Below are 17,620 nucleotides of genomic sequence, written 5' to 3'. Positions count from 1 at the left end.
GTCGGCGCTGTTGACTCTTGGAGCCAGGTAATTAATTCTTTGTCGCTTGTGGGTGGGGGCCGTCCTGTGCTCTGTAGGACACTCCGCAGCAGCACCGCTGCTGGCTTCTATCTACTAGATGCCAGTGATACCACCTCCCCTATCTGTTGTAATGGCCCCACATGTCATCAGATCCTGCTGAAAGTCCCCCGGGAAGGTGGGCACAATCGTGCCGGTAAAAATACCCTGCTCTTCAGGAAGAGTGGCAGGTCCCCTGCTGGAGGTGATGATGAATGAGGAGGAACGGTTCGAGTCCACGGCAAGGTGCCTGGCGCCAGGCCCGTCCCAGGAGTGACCCAGCAGGCAGGCTGGGGATAGAAGGCTCCAGCCCTGATGTGGTGCTGGGCAGATGCCGCTGCCCGCGGGGAAGAACTGTCGCTTCCACGGCTAGCAAAACTGAAAGGCTCAATGCCAGAAGCTGAGGGATGAGGCCAATGTGTCACAACAGAGGCTGCCACACACATTCTCCCGCAAAGAGGCAGGCCTAGGTGTGCTGGGAAGGCTCTCAGAACCGCCCTTAATCTGGAAGTTTCCAGGAAATGCTTGCTATTTCTTAGGACAGTTGTTCTTGGTATAAAAACTAGTCCTTCGAGCTGGTTTAAAAGCCTCAGGTCCAGTCCCTCTCACCTTTTCCCTCCTACTGGGTTCCACCACTTGGGTCTGGTGTCCATCCTGTGTGGGCTTCTGCCCCAGAGCCTTTGCCAGTGCTGTTCCCACTACCCCAAATGCTTTTCCCTTGCTTCTGATTTTTTAATGCCTACTCACCCCTCTGATTTCAACTCATGATGCACCTCCTCCAGGAAGCCTTCCCTGACTCTCTCCCAGCAGATCAAATCCTCCTCTGAACACGCTCTTACCTCTTCCCTTTGTGGCACCATCACATTCATGTGGCACCTCTGTTTGCATCCAGTTCACATCTGGCCACTTACAAAGCTGTAAACCTCTTTAAGCTGTGTTTGTACTTAAAACTGTATCCCCGTCGCTACACCGTCTGGCACTGTACTGGGCACGCAGTGCATTTTGTTGACTTGTTAGTATGAGCGTTGACCGATGCAGTCTCTTTAGAGGGCAATCCAGCATGTTCTATCATTTCTAAGGCTAAGTGGTTACGATAAACACACTTACCAAAGAGAACAGAAAAACAGACCTACGCTTATATGGACCATTGATTCTTGACAAAGTGGCGGTGGTATTGGGTCAACTGGATTATGCACATGGAGAGAAAAATTAGTCTTGATCCTACCTAATCCAATACATAAAAATCAGCCCCAGGTGGTTATAGAGATAAATCTGAAAGGCAAAATGTGAAAGCTTCTAGGAGATAACGGAGAGGGAAATATGAATGACCTTGGATTTCTAAAATAAGACGCAAACGGCACTAACTATTCAAAAAATCAATAACATGAACTCTATAAAAATTAAAAACTCCAATCATCGAAAGTCAGCATCGAAACGAAAACCACTCCGCAGAGCGGAAGATATCTGCAAAACAGAAAACTGGCAAAGGAATCATTCTCCAGCATAATAAAACTCCTGCAGAGCGATAAAAAAACAGACAAAAGAAAGATGGGTGACAGATCTGAGCAGACACTTCAGTAAATAGGAAACCCACACGACCGACAGACATAGAAAAAACGATCGAATTCAGTTGGTAAGTAGAGAAATTTCAAAAACCAGCGCACAACCACCGAAATGACTAAAACTGAAAAAATACAACAGGCAAGTCGAAGCACTGGAGCGGGAGAGGGTATTGAGCAACGGCAACTCTCATCTGCACGGCTGGGGGCGTCTACGTCGGGCAATGATTTTGTTCTAGACTGTTCGTCGCGACGCTCCAGGCATACCTCAGAGACGGTGCGTGCGGGTTTGGTTCCAGACCACCGCGAAAAAGTGAACGTCGAAATAAAGCAAGCCGCACAAATTTCTTAGTTTCCCGGTTCATGCACTGTACTGTAGTCTATTACGTGTGCAGAGCATTACGTCAAAAAAAATTAATTAAAAAATAATCTATTGCTGAAAAATGCTAACCATCATCTGAGCCTCCAGCGAGTCCTAATCTTTTTGCTGGCGGAGTGTCTCGCCTGGATATTGGTGGCCGCTGACCGATCAGGGTGGCGGCTGCTGAAGGCTGGGGTGGCGGTGGCAATTTCTTAAAATAAAACAACGGTGAAGTTTGCTATGTCAACCGACCCTTTCACGAGCAATTTCTCTGCAGCATGTGATGCTATTTGATGTCATTTTACCCACAGTAGAACTTCTTTCAAAATCAGAGTCAGTTTTGTGAAAAGCCCACAGCTGTTTTGTCAACTAAGTTTATGAACTATTCAAAATCCTTTGCTGCTTCGCTTTGTACTTTTAGGTTATAGAGATGGCATCTTTCCTTCAACCTTATGGACCAACCTCTGCTTTTCTTCGGCAGCCTCGTCACCTCTTAGGGCCTTGTTCTGGATGAGGCTTTGAATCTGGGGAATGTTGTGGCTGGTTTGATCTTCTATTGAAACCTCTACAACTTCCTCCATATCAGCAATATTTGATTTCTTATCATTTCTGGGTTCACTGGAGCAGCACCTTTAATTTCCTTCAAGACTCCTCCTTTGCATCCACAGCCTGGCTGATTGGCTCAAGAGGCTTAGCTTTCAGCCTCTCTTGGCTTTCGACATGGCTTCCTTGCTGAGCTTAATCATTTCTAGCTTTTGATTTAAAGTGAGAGTCTTGAACACTTAGAGGCCATTTGTAGGGTTAATTGGCCTAATTTTAATATTGTTGTGTCTCAGAGAACAGGAAAGGCGAGAGAGAGAGAGAGAGAGAGAGAGAGATGGAAATGGTCAGCTAGTAGAGCAGTCAGAACACCCAACATTGACCAGTGAAGTTCATTGTCTATATGGGAGCAGTTTGTGGTGCCCCTGAAACAATTACAGTAGTAATATCTAAGATCACCCATCACAGATCATCATAACAAATGTGACAATAACGAAAAAGTCTGAAATACTGTGAGAATTACCAAAACGTGACAGAGACACTAAGTGAGCAAATGCTGTTGGAAAAATGGCGTCGATGGATTTGTTCGATGTAGGGTTGCCATAAACCTTCTATTTGTGAAAAAAGAAAAAGAAAAAGAAAAGAAAAAGCAATATCCATGAAGTGCAGTAAAGTGAAGCACAGTAAAATGAGGTATGCCTGTATTTATTAGTCTTGCTATGAACTGAATTGTTTCCTCAAAATACATATGTTGAAGCCCTACCCCTCGATGTGATGGTGTTTGGAGATGGAGCCTTTGGGAGGTGATAAGGTTTCAATGAGGCCATGAGGGTGCAGCCCTCAGGATGGAATTAGTGCCCTTAGAATAAGGAAGAGACACCAGAGCACTTTCTCTGCCACCAGAGGACACAATGAGAAGGCAGCCATATGCAAGTCAGGAAGAGAGCCCTCACCAGAACCTGACCACGCTGGCACTGTGATCTAGACTTCCAGCTCCAGGATGATGAGAAATAAATTTCTGTTATTTAAGCCACTCGGTCAATAGTATTTCGTTGCGGCAGCATGACCAGACTAAGACAAACTCCAAACTGCAAACAGCCCAAGTGTCCATCAGCGGCGGAGTTGATAAATAAATTAAAGCCTCTTCATGAAATGGACCATTATGAAAATGAAACGATGCGACCATGGAAATGGATGGACCAAGCTACAGGGAGCGACATGGATAAATTGCACCGATGTCACAATCTGCAAAGGCAGCCAGACGCAAAAGAATACGGTGGAAAAGCCCAAGCAAAATGAATCTGCAATAAAGGATGCATCCTCAGGTAGTATACTCGTAACTATAAGGAGAGCAAAAAAAAGCAGAATAAGTATGTACATGGACGAAAAAGGCATAGAAGGGAGGAGGAGGGATTCCAACTCTGGTGGTTGAAAGTCCCTGGCAAAAACTGTTTAAAGAGTTGGGTTTTGGAGCTGGGCAGGTCTCGGTTCAAGTCCAGCTTCTGGCTCTTCCTACCTCGGTGACCTTGACCAAGAAACTGAAAACTGACTCTGTGTCCTCATCCACAAAAGAGGACCTTCCCACCTGGGTTATTGAGAGCATTATCCTAATAGAGCCCAGCGGCTGTCAGGTGGAAAGCATTCTACCATGCTCACTGTTATCCATCCTCATAACCACCAATATGATGTTGCCACTTCATAAATGAGGAAGCTGAGGTCCAGAAGTCACAATCTCTAGGGCACTCAGGGAGCCAGTGATACAGCTGGTTTACAAATATAGAACTTTCCCCTTAACTCCATAGGAGCCAACCCCACACAAGCCCCCAGCAGGACCTTGAGGGGTTGCACAGGGTTTAAGCTGATCGATTCCTGTAAATGATTTGAGTTGGTGGATGGCTGCTGGAAGAAAGTGCTTTGGACTTTCTCCATCTACCACTGGTTTTATTCAGCATCTTTGACTTTTTTAACCTTGCTTTCTCACTTGCTGTGGCAGCTGGTCCTCTCAAACTCTGCTGTGATCATCAAGGGATAGGACAGCATCATTCCCATTGATTGATGAGTAAACTGAGGCCGGGCCAGGCAGTCATCCTTTCTGAGTCTCCATTTCCCACCTCTGCCACCTGATCAGTCTTTCCTCCTTGGGTTGCTGTGAGCAGTAAGATGATCGAATATACAAACCCCCCTCAGAACAGCCCTAGCACCCACTGAGTGCTTGGCAAATCTGAACTGCCACTATTTATGGGTCACTATCATTTACGATGGGCAGAGTCTGAGTTGAAGTTCTTCTGAGTTGAGGTCTTCTGAATGTTTCATTTTGTTCCTATAGCTTTTCATTATCCTGAAAGCCCAGCTCTGGATCCCTCCCAGACCCCATCTCCAGGTCAGAAACGTCTGTGCTTTTCCGTGTGTGGTTCTTCTTCGAGTCCTGCTCTCAGCCCCTGGGAAGACTGTGTACTCAGGGCCAGGGCAGGATGCCAGCATGCAAATCCGCATGCAGGCAGTCATTTGCACAAACCCGCCTTGGTGTGCTCATTTCCAGCCTGTCCCCAGAACGTCGCTCAGCCTGCAAAAAGCTAGCGGAGAGCTATTTACAGCTCTGGGCAAGGAGAGGGGAGGCAGGCTCTGTTCCCACAAGTCCTGCGAGGTGGTGGCTTGCTCTTTTGGCTACTGTAAGAGGACGTTCGGCCAACCTTGCCCCGAAGGAGCTTTAAGGTCCTAAAAGCTTTTTCTGGAAGGCCAGTGATCCACCCCAGGGGCTGTCTGGTTCCCTCGTGGATCTGTGCTCAAAGGTGGGTGGGAGAAGGTGTCCCTGGGCTCCGACCCATAGCTGCCAATGGATTCTAAACATATAGAAGGAGGAAGGGATACAGGAAGCCTGTCAAAACCATGGACAGCTCTAGCCTCTCTGACACTGTTCTAGGTCAAGGGTTGACAAAGTATTGTTGGGGGAGGGGGCTATCTGAGGCCCCCAGCCTATTTTTGTAAATAAAGTTTTATTAGAACACAGACACACCCATTCATTTACATGGCCCATGGCTGCTCTCCTGGTATAGGTAGTTGAGTAGTTGCGATCTCAACTGTATGGCCCACAAAGCCTCAAATATTTACTATCTGTTCCTTTACAGAAAGAAAAATTTGCCCAGTCCTACCTTAGGTAAAGCCTCTACTACCATCTCACCTTTTAACAGGTTTCTCTGATCCTCTACTCTTTACCCAGCTTCCAGAAGGACATTTTTCAAGTCCTAATCAAATCAGGTCACCTGGCGGTCCACGATCTTGACCTGTAACTTCCGTTCTCCTCACCCAACCCACCCTATGCTCCAGCAAACATCTCTCCCATCCTCTGAACGATGGTTTTATAGCAAAACAAATGGATCTCAGTGGAAAATGATATATTGTCTCCATACAATACAAACGTTCAGGTTATCTGAGTCTAGCTCTGTTCACAATCTTTGAACTATTTTTCCCAGTTCTTTGTATGTTGTAGGAGACACAGAGCCACACAAATTCTGTTGTCCAACCACTGTTTGCCACCATTTGTCGCCCAGTTCAACATTCCTTTACTCCACAGATAATTGTGTTTTATTTGACTTTTCTTTTGAACCAGTTCTAACATCTGCACGGTTCCCTCCCTGAATGAGCTTCATATATCATTAACAAGTGTTCATTTTTGCATCTGTATGGGAGTCATGATTTTATCCTTTTTTTCTGAAGATTTTCTTCAAACAGTTTTCCATCAAATCTCTGAGCCTTTCTGTTCATTTCTCTCTGTCAAGATCTTTTCTGCCTTTTTCCCCTGAAATTTCTTCCCCAGCATCCCCAGGGGCAGGGACAGGTAACTGCTTTCTTCTCTCAGCTCGAATCTCTATCTACTCCCACCCTCCCTCAGGCCTTACCTAGTTGAATGGCAGTTGTTTTGGGGCCTGTTCATAACCTCTCTCTCTCCTCCAACAGCTAGCCTAGGAGAGCCTCTGGTATAGCAGAGTCTTTATCTCTCCCTCATTCATTCTCTCTCTCTCTCTCTGTACACACACACACACCCCTAGTGCTATATAGGACACATGGAAATTCTGCAATAAATGTACACAGCCATAAATGAATGAATGGATGAATGAACGAATGAATGTGAGACGACTGGATTGTCCACCTAGACAGAGAAGCCACTCAGAGTGAGACCTTAATTTCTTTGTTCAACACCATTTACTTGATGCCAGTGTCTGGTATCTACTAAGTACCTGATAAATACTTGTTGAATAAATAAAAGATGCCAGTCAAGCTCCTGTTCTTGGTCCGCTTTCAAGTCATCTTTCCTCCTCCACTTCTGAGGAGCAAACCTAGCAGTATCAGAATGCTACCTTCCTACTCCATATTTTCATGTATCGCCACTGTAACGTTTCAGTTCCCCTGGATCCTGCTGTCCATTTGAGGGTGGATGGCAATCTCCATTCTGCTTCATGGTCATCGTGTGACCTTGAGCAAGGCAGTGCCCCAGTGGGTCTCTGTTTTCCCATGGGGTCAAACCAGGTCAGTTCAGACATTCCGAGAGATAAAGTACATCAGGCCAAGATACGGATGACCAATAATGTCCCGATGATGGTCCAGCCCGGACACCATTTACATTGTAACAGATGCTGTCACTGTAACTCTGCAAAGCGACACAGGGTTAGTTCTGAGTTGTGAGGGTTATACAGATGTCCTAGGACAGGCTTCCAAACTTGAATGTGCACATGAACCCCCTCTGAGGTATTGTTAAAATACAGATTCACATTCAGTGGCCCCGGGCAGGGCCCAAGGGTCTGCTTTTCTAACCAGCTCCCGGGTGTTGGATGCTGCTGGCTGCTGGACCCCACTTCCAGTAGCGAGGTGCTAGGGCACAGTGGGCCCCGGCTTCAAAGGAATTCTCGGTGTAGCCAAGGGACAGATTTCCAGCATGTTGCCGAGAGTCCAAGGCAATAAATATTAGCACCTAGGTGGGAGAGGTTGGCAGTTAAGCCCGTGGGACTTCTGAGAATGGACACAGGGAAGTCTGGCAGGTTCCCAAGGACATGGAAATCAGGTGGGAGCATTCTGCCACGCCGGTGATTCTACCGAAGCACAAATTCTGGTGGTGGGGTCCACCGACCTATGTTTTAACACACCCTCTGGGGGATTCTGATGCTAAAGCATTAGAACCACTGTGCCAGGCAGAGAGAAAGGAGTAGAATATTCTAGTTGGAAGATTAGTGCTTTATTTTCCCATAGCAGGGTTTCAGGCACATGTCTAGATGCTGTAAATGACATTCACTTATTCATCCGTCTATTCACATACTCATCCCCTAATTTATCCAAGCAACAAAGGGGTCATGCCCATCCATCCATGCATCCATCATCCATCCGTGATCCATCCATTCATCCATCTACCCACCCATCAAACATCCAACAAATATGTCCTGAATGCTCACTGTGTACCCTCTTGGGCACAAGAGATATGACTGAAACTGTAGATATACACGCTGTGTTAGCCCATAAACCAGTGATTCTCAATCAAGGGCAATTTTGCTCCCCAGGGGATATTTGGCAATGTCTGGAGACATCTTTGGTTGTTACTATTTGGGGGGAACTGTACCACTGCACTGAGTAGGTAGAGGCCAGGGACACTGCTAAATATCCTACAATACACAGGACAGCCCCCCACAACAATGTCAACAGTGACGAGGTTGAGAAACTTTGCTCTAGCCAGTGAGTCCCTTGTGGGCAGGAACCATATTGTAGTCACCTTTATATTCCAACGTCACCAGACAGTGCCTGACCTACAGGAACTGAGCAAATATCCAAATACAGGAAGGAATGGCAACACAGAAATACATTTAAGTATATAAAGAACTCTTACAACTGAACCACACAATGACAAACAACCCAATTCAAAAATGGGCAAGGGACTTGAATGGTCATTCTCCAAAGGAGATATGCAACTGGCTAATAAGCACATGAAAAGATGCTCAACGACATTAGTCATTAGGCAAACGCAAATCAAAACCACAATGAGATACCTCTTCCCGCCTGCTAGAATGGTATAATAGCAATAATAGCAAGTTTTGGCAAAGATGTGGAAAAACTGGAACTTTCACGTATTGTTGGTGGGAGTATAAAATGGTATTGTTTGGCAGTTTCTCAAAAAGTTAAACAAAGAATTACCATATGACCCAGCAGTTCCACTCCTGGGCATGTACCCCAAAGTTGAAAACAGGTCTTCATACCAAAACATACCTGTACATACCTGTTCATAGCAGCACTATTCACAATAGCAAAAAATTGGGAAAAACCCAAATGTCCATCAACTGACAAAAGGATAAACAAATTTCAGTATAGCCATATAATTAGAATATTATTCAGCATTAAAAGGAACGAAGTACTGATACATGCTACGGCATAGAGAAGCCAGACACAACAGGATACATATTGTATGATTCCATTTATATAAAGTATTCGGAATAGGCAAATCCATCAAGTCAGAAAGCAGATTAGTGGTTGCCAGGGGCTGAGGGGAGGGGGAGTGACTGCTTAATGGGTACATGGTTCCTTTAGGGGTGATGAAGAAATTCTGGACCTAGATAGTGGTGATGATTGCACAATGTGTGAATATATTTAATGTCACTGAGTTGTACATTTTAAAATGATTAAAATGGTTAAATTTTATGTTATCTGTATTTTACCACCATAAAAAATACATTTATGCATGCACTAAATGCTCACTGAGTCCCTGCTGTATGCCAGAAACTGTGCTATGCATTTGAGACACACGAGCAAACGAGACCAGTGTAATCAATCTCTACCCTCCAAGGAATCACAGGAGAGAAAAGCCAGCAAACAGTCCTGGACCCAAAGAAGCCTTGGATGTGGGTGACAACTGTGGGAGTTCAGAGGAGAAGAATTTGGCTCCAGTCTGGGGGTGGGAAGGGAAGGATCAGAGATCTCTGCTACAAAAGAGAGAAAGGGAGGTAGCTTTTGAAGGAGGAGGGAAATGTGCAGAGTTGGTCTTATTGAAGGAATGTGTAATTAGAGGCTGCATCAGGCCATCCCGTCCCCATGACGGGTAAGACAGTTGAATGCATGGAGCATCTCGAAAGCAAGGATAATTACATACACGGGAGAAGGGAGGAGAGCAGTTAGGCTCAGAACCCCCCGCCCTGGACTTTCTGCTGGGAGAAGTGGAGAGTGGCGGTTGTCGATTCAGCCGGCGGCTGTCACTCGTGAGGCTTTTGTCCTCTGCCAGGGGCCATCACTCATGAGGCTTTTGTCCTCTGCCTCCTGGCAAGGGGGCGGGCAAGCAGAGAGATGGGGAGAGGCAGGGCTCACAGCACCTGTACCAGGTGTCTGAACATGGTTTCAGTTAATCCTCATAATAACCCGACGACGTAGGTTCTTCTGTTGCCCCTCCTTCTCCTCCCGTTTTAAAACAAAACTTCCTATTATTCCCTTTTTAAAGATGGGGAAAATGGGACACTGAGGGGTAAAGTGGCTGTGACCTGAGGCCCTCACGCTGGTGGGAGCCCAGTTCAGCTCCAGTCGGTCATCCCCCAAGACCCACCGAGATGCCGGAGGAGTGAGTTCCTCAAGGCCAGGACCGAGGCTCAGCCAGTGAAGGTGGGGCCTCAGACTCCTGTATCCTGAACTCTCAAGGAAGCAGAAAGGCCTGAGTTTCAGCCACTGGCAACTTCCGGCATGACCACATCCCTGGACGACTTTGCCCCGCAAGAAGACATCTGGCAGTGCCTGGAGGCAGCTCTAGCTGCATAACCAGAGGGGGCAGAAATGATGCTAAACCTTCTGCAGTGTGCAGGACATCCCCCGCGGCCCAGGATGCTCCAGGGCCGAAAGGGCAACAGCACCGAGGATGAGAAACCCCGTCCTAGACTCACCTCTTCTCCGACGCCTGCCCCACAACAAGCCTTAGTCAGAGAAAAGGAAACTGAGGCCCAGAGAGCAGAATGACTTGCCCTGGGTCTCCCAGCCGGTGATAGTCAGGAGTCAGCTTTTGGCCCCATCTGCCTTTCGGATCTGCGGTCCATGCCACAAACTGCACTGTTTCCCTGGGAAGTCGTTCACTCTTGTCTCCAAGTGCCAGCCAACTGTTCTCTGGTTTGGCTCCTGGCAGATTATCTACAGGGCAGATTATAAATTTTACCTAAAAGCACATCTTCCCTACCGTTTTAGAGGTTTTGTGACTTTGCCCTGGTGATCATAATCATTGTTCCCATCTACTATGTGCTACATACTTTACGAGAGTTCACTTGTTTTATCCTGATAAGGACATCTAGGGACCCGAGTCACAGAGAGGTTAATTATTTTCCTCAAGATCACTAGCAGGTTTGGGCTCTAGACCCACTCAGATAAGAGGGGTCAGAGACCAATCTCTCAACCCCTGTGCACTACGGTTCCCCGTCAAGCTCTAAATGTTCTGTTCACCTTGGACTTGGTTCCTGCTCTAAACTGGAGGACGACAGGCCATTGTTTCAGCTCTTGTCCTGTCCAATGCCTCAGGAAAAGAAGCCGCTCTCTGACCAGGGATGGGACATCGCTGCAGGGGACTCGGGGGCCGGAGGGTGGAGGGAACATCTAGGGACGGAGAGGAAAAGAGCCCTGAAGGAGGGGACAGGAGACTTGTTCGGACCCTGTCCGAAGTTCCTGGAGCAAACCCAGCCATGCACCTGAGGTTCCTGCAGCCGTCTTGTCTCCAGCGTATTTGCTATCCTGGGTCCGTTTGGATTTTGGCAAGCCTAATGGACAGTGGGCTCAATGAAAAGATCACATGGGGTGAGAGGTGAAGTGTAAACTCCTGGGAATGGCTTCTACAAGGGTGGCACTGCGTTCCAGCTCTGCCCCTTCCTAGCTGCGTGACATTGGCAGAGCCTTGGCAGCCTTCCAACAAGTGCTGAGAGCAGCGTCCAGCAGTCCAGGTTGTACATGTGAGGACTGGAGGTAGCGTACGGGGATCCAGCATCCCGTAAGCCCTGGAGAATCTGTGACCAGCTTTGCCACCCTTTGGCTGGGTGACCTTGAGCAAGTCTCTTCCCCTCTTTGTGCCTCTGTTTGTTTAACTGTCAAAGGAAGGGCCAGGGTCTTTGATCCAGAAGCCCTTTGAGGTCTTAGGGTTCCAGACTGGGCCATTCCTCTCTCCCCAGGGTTGACCTTTATGGGCATTCAGGATGCATGTTCCTCCACACTCCAGGTCGAAGGCACAGCTCTAGAGAACAAGGCAAAGCTTCTTGCCTTTCTCTTTCTCTTCCCTGCTCCGCCAGCCCCCAGCCCCCCGCCACTCCCATCAACCTGGCCTGCCACAGAAGAGCTGCCCATCATCTTGTCCCTTAGTCCAGCTTCATCAAAGCAGCAAAGCCAACACTGTCTCCAGCCTAGGCGGATGGTTCCTGCAGCATCCATTTCCTTGAGTCACTGGGGAATTCCACTGGGCAGTGCCCACCGGAGCTGGGGGGTAGGGGGCAGCCCCAGGGGGCCTTCTCTCTGCATGGATACCCCCTTCTCCAGGAGAGAGGTTGGACTGCCTCAGGGCAGGATATTCTGAACACAGCCCTTTGTGTGTGTGTGGGGGGGTGGGACGTCTCTGCTGTTGCCTGCTGCCTAAGAGGCCCTCTCTACTGGCAAGAGTTTGAAGGCTCCTAGAAGGGTCTCTAGACTTAGGATCCCAGCTTTAAGGGCATCAGTCTTCCTAAACTGTCTTCCTCAACCTCTTCCTCTGGTCTAATCTCTGGCTAGGGTGAGGAAAGGTGAGATGGAATTAGGCAGAGCAGCAAGGTGTGGGAGTACAGTTGAGGGAGGGTGGGTGTGGGGTGTTAACAGGATGGGGTTTGTGTGAAAGGGTTAGACAGGGGTGTAATTAAGGGAGTGACTTGGTCTGGATGGGTACTCCAGACCCTTGCCCTGTTTCTGAGTATGAAAGCCCCTCGCCTTACATCTTTCCTGGAGGAAGAGGGGAAAGCCCCCAAATGCCTTGGTGTCTGAGGAACCACGTCTTTCTTGTGGATGGGGAGGGGGCCTTACCGGGAGAGGGAAGGAATTAGTCTAAAGGCAAATATCGGAGTCTAGTTTCCGAGGAAGCAGATGTAGGGAGGTCCATGTTGGGTTTGAGGGTGACAAGCAGAGTCTCTACCCTGGGATCTCCTTGTCTTAAGGAGAGGCTTATTTCGCAGGAGATGGGGGCCCTCCATTTTCCATGGAGGGAGCACACTGTTATACCGTTATCTATGAGCCGAGAAGACCCCCATCATTCCGAAGGGAGGGTGGGGAGAAGAAATCCAAACTTAGTTTTACGGAGAGGGAAAGGACATGGGTCTCCAAGGAGATAAGCGGGCCCCAGATAACTAGGGAGGCTGGACCCCACTTTTGGGCGCACACTTCATTTCAAGGGGCGAATTAGGGAGCAGAATCCTATCTCTTGAACCTAGGGCCAAGAGGAAGGGCCTATTTCTGAAGGAAAAAGAAAGCTATTTGCTCTCTGAGAGGTGGGAGATCCTCTCTTTTCGGAGAAGGGGACCCACGTCTTGGAAGGATGAGGGCTGTGTTTCCGGGAGAAGATGCCCCGTTTTTGCTCTCTGGGGGCAGGGCCGAAGGACTTCATCTCGGTTCCCCGCGCAAAGGCCCGCCCCACTCGACTCGGCGCCTCGCGCTTACCTCCAAGCCCCGGGTCGGACGTGCGGACTCTGATCTGCTGGGCCCCGACTTGCGGGATCCGCGCTCTGCGCTCCGGCTGCGCCGGGTCTCTGCCCGGCTTCCCCCAGCGACTCGCGGGGCTCCCTGGCTCCGCCGAGCCGCGCCGGCCAATCACCGCTGCCGGCCCCGGCCCTCGCTGGCGCCGCAGCCAATGAGCACGCCCGCCACGGGCCACCGCCCCCGGGGGGAGGGGGAAGGCGGGGCGGGGGCAGAGTCCGGCCTCCGGGGGCGCAGGAGCCGGGGGCCTGCAGGAGGAACCGCGAGGGCCGGGAGCGAAGCTTGGGGCGGTGGAAGAGGCGGCCCAGGACCCGCATCAAGCCTGAGGGGAGCCTATCTGATGGAGGGTGGGGAGCCGGTCTTTAAAAGGGGGACGGCTCTATTGCTTGATTTAACATAGACCTTAATTACTCCCTGCCCCTTTTCTGGACCATTGGGGCTGTGGGTGAGTTTAGCTTCCCCCACTGCACCCCACGCCCCCAAACTCGGGTCTGGAACCCTAGAGCCAAAGGCAGACGAGGTTCCGTATGAAAAGGGAAGGAAAGAGCATCACGCCCCGCCCCCCTCCACTCCCCAATGCGGGTCTCAGGGACCTCTCACTCACCCTCCAAGCTGCCATTCACTTAACACCTCCTGGCCCACCCGCTCCAGAAGACAAATAGCTCGTGCATCCTAGGCGCAATGCAAAGAGCACTGGACTAGGAGTCCGCGGTTTCTTCTGCAAGATCTGGGGCAGCTCACTCTGTCTCTCTGATTCTCGATTTCCTCAACAGCAAGCGGAGACACTAGCGATAGTACCTCCTTCATGGGCATAAATGAGATCGGAGATTGATGAGGGTGCTTTAATAAAACTTCGAATGCCACAGGAAAACTAGTTAATACTAAAGTGTGAATGGCTGATAGCCCCGTAGCTGTCTAAAGGTATTCGGAAAGAGGATACGTTTATTCAGGGGTAAAATCAAAGACACAAGAGACTGCCAACAGAACAATAGGACATCAACAAGTACTCATAATAAATGGATGAATGGAGATTCCAGATCTTAAAAGGCCAAGAAAGACTATAGCTTGATTTTCCCCACTAAGCCTCATCAGGTAACTATTCCCTTAGTCTGCTGGAATCTTGCAGAACCCTGAGATCCCTCCTTCCTGCTTTTAGGAATCCAAACTGCTTTATCTTTGATTAGGCGTGGAGGACTATAGTCCTAGGCATTAAGGAATTAAGATAAATGTAATGCAAACGAATAAATGAAAACTTCCAACAAACCACCTGTCCCCTAATGTGATCTGTGACTGTGGGGACCAACTAGAAACAATAAATAAGAATAAATAATTCAAAGGAACAGACAGAAAATATAATTGATCCACAGTTCTGCTGTTAAACCTTGAGAGCTGTGGCAATCTCTTTGGTATGTTAACCCTGTCACCTTGCTTGCAGAATTTTGTGAGGCCTGGGTTATAAATCTAGCAATTTTTCCTTAAAACCTAAGCCATGCGGACAGCCTCCTTTATTGCCCAAGACCCAATCAAAGAAATCAAATGGTCAATAAACATGAGAGGAAATAAAGTTTGTCAAAGAAAGGCAAATGAAAAAATTTCATCTACCAAGCTGGCCTCATTTTTATTATTATAATTAGTATTATTTGTGGAGGTTTTAAGGAAGTAGACAATTTCATGAATTGCTGATGAGAGTATAAATGATCAAAGTTTTTCTGGAGAAAAACTAGGTACTCTTATTTTAAAAATCTTAAAAGAGAGCTTACCCTTTGACCTAGCAATTAAACCTCTATGAATTTTCCTAAAACAGTGAATGATGTAAAAGTTTAGTGATAAAGTGGTTTACTCTCATTTTGTTTATTGTAGCAAAAAAAGGGAAACAATTTAAATGTACGGCAACAGAGATTCTGAGAGGACATCTGTTGCCTGAGACAGAATGCTTCCGATAAAACATAGGGGTTGAATATTGAGTGATAAGGAAACGTCATCTCAAAATATTAAGTGAACAAAGATATTCACTTGCAAAGTTTGTTTGTCCTATTTTTGTTAAATCTCTATAAATATAGATGGATTAGTGCTGTCAAAGAGAACTTTCTGGGATGGTGGAAATGTTCTGTATCTGTGCTGTCTAGTATGGCAGCCGCTGGCCATACGTAGGTATTGGACACTTGTCATGTTACTAGTAGACTGAGAAACTAAAGTTTTAAATTTTACCTAGTTTTAGTTTGAAGTTAAACAGTTACATGTGGCTAGTGGCTATCACATCGGACAGTACTGATATAGAGAGATAGGTAGGTAGGTAGATAGATAGATAGATAGACAGACAGACAGACAAAAAATAAACACCCATTACTAGAAGTAAAGAAGTTATTATCTCTGTAGGTTGAAATTATGAATGATTCTAATTTTACTTTATTTGCATGTCACCAATTTCTAATTACTCTGTCATGAATATATATTGCTCCTGTATTATGAAAAATATATTTTAAATGAAAAACAAAAACACAAACAATGCAATTTAAAAATGGGCATAGGACTTGAATAGACATTTCTTCAAAGAGGACATACAGATGGCCAACAGATATGAAAAAATGCTCAACATAACTAATCATCAAGGAGATGCAAATTCAAACTGCCATGAGATCTCACCTCACATCTCTCAGAACCGGCATCATCGATAAATCAACAAACAAGTGTTGGTGAGGATGTGGAGAAAAGGGAACCCTCATATGCTGTTGGTGGGATTACAAATTGGTGTAGTCACTATGGAAAACAGTATGGAAATTCCTCAAAAAACTAAAAATAGAGCTACCACATGACCCAGCGATTTTGCTTCTGGGTATTTATTCAAAGAAAACAAAAACACTAACTTGAAAAGACATATGCACCCCTATGTTCATCGCTGCATTACTAGTCATAGTCAAGATATGGAAGCAATCTAGATCAGGGGTCCCCAAACACCAGGCTGTGGACCAGTACTGGTCTGTGGCCTGTTAGGAACCAGGCTGCACAGCAGGAGGTGAGTGGCAGGGAAGTGAGCGAAGCTTCCATCTGTTTTTGCAGCCGCTCCCCAGCGCCAGCATCACCGCCTCAGATCATCAGGCATTAGATTCTCATAGGAGCACTGGTCTCTGGTCCCCAAAAGGATGGATACTGCTGACCTAGATGTCCATCAATAGATGGACACACACACACACACACACACACACACACACTCACTCACTCACTCACATACAATGGAATATTATTCAGCAGTAAAAAAAAACTTGTCATTTGTATCAACATGGACGGACCTCCTAGAGGGTATTATGCTAAGTGAAATAGGTCAGATAGAGAAAGACAAATATCATATGATCTCACTTATATGTGGAATCTAAAAAGACAAAACAAATAAATAAATAAAACAGAAACAAATCCACAAATACAGAGAACAGGCTGGTAGTTGCTAAAGGGGAGGGGAGTGGGGGATGGGAATAAAAAAATAAAATAAAACAAAATAAAAAACAAAAAAGCAAAACTCTAAACCAAATGCAGCTCACTTTTTGTTTTGTATGACCCACAAGCTATGGTATAAAATGGGTTTTATATTTTAAATGGTAGAAAAAAATCAAAAGAAGAATATTTTGTATCACATGAATATTATATGAAGTTCGAATTTCAGTGTGCATAAATGAAGTTTATTTTGGAACACAGCCATACCCACTCACTTATGCATTGTCTACGGCTGTTTTTGTGCTACCGTGGCGGAGTTGAGTAGTTGCGACAGAGACCGTATATAGCTTGCAAAGCCAAAATTATTTACCATCTGGCCTTTTTAGAAAAACCCTGGTCTAAGGCAATCAGGGGAAGCAAAGCGTGTGGTGTCATCATCATCATCTGTTCATTCATTCATTCAGCTACATACTGAGTCCCCACTGTGGGTTAGGCCCTGGTCCTGGGCTGTACTGTTTCTGGTTGAGGAGGGGTGTGAGAGAGATATTTAGAGCCAGGTGCTTTACCAGCCGATTCTCAAATAGCTTCATTGTGACACTTGTGAAGAAAACCGTCAGCAGGTAGAGAAAGCCTTTCTCACATTAGCTTCACTTGCATTTCTACAGTTCCACGGTTTTTCTATGGGGTTGTCTGGGGCTGCAGGTGTCTTCTGAGGGATGCTGAGAATGTTTCCCAGAGGCTGCTGAGGCCTAGGATGGAGGCTCCTTCCAGAGGAGCAGTTCTGACTGTGAGGGCTCCCACTGCACCTCCCGAGAGGAGAAATGAGGGCAATGGAGTGTGAGGCTCTGGGCACCAGCGGTGTGAGCAGGAAAGACCCTTAGAGGTCAAGTCGACAGCCTATTGTACGGAAGAGGAAACTGAAGCCCAGAGACGAGGATGAACTTGCTCAAAGAGAAGAGAAAATAATGTGTGTCTT

At 47.0% G+C, this 17,620-nt stretch overlaps 1 protein-coding gene across 1 annotated transcript in view; it reads right to left on the bottom strand.

The window, feature by feature from the left end:
- Positions 1-13,313, bottom strand: part of ABAT (4-aminobutyrate aminotransferase) — a 76,611-nt gene extending 63,298 nt beyond the window's left edge. The window contains exon 1 of the mRNA XM_039885302.1: positions 13,183-13,313. The gene's annotated coding sequence lies outside the window, so the exon portion shown is untranslated. The remainder of the gene's footprint in view (positions 1-13,182) is intronic.
- Between the last annotated feature and the right edge of the window lie 4,307 nt (positions 13,314-17,620).

The sequence above is a fragment of the Pteropus medius genome, unplaced genomic scaffold, assembly GCF_902729225.1.
Source record: "Pteropus medius unplaced genomic scaffold, Ma_sr-lr_union100, whole genome shotgun sequence".
In the NCBI taxonomy this organism is placed as follows: Eukaryota; Metazoa; Chordata; class Mammalia; order Chiroptera; family Pteropodidae; genus Pteropus; species Pteropus medius.
The sequence above is the reverse complement of the archived record's forward strand: the minus strand, read 5'-3'. Positions and strand labels throughout refer to the sequence as shown.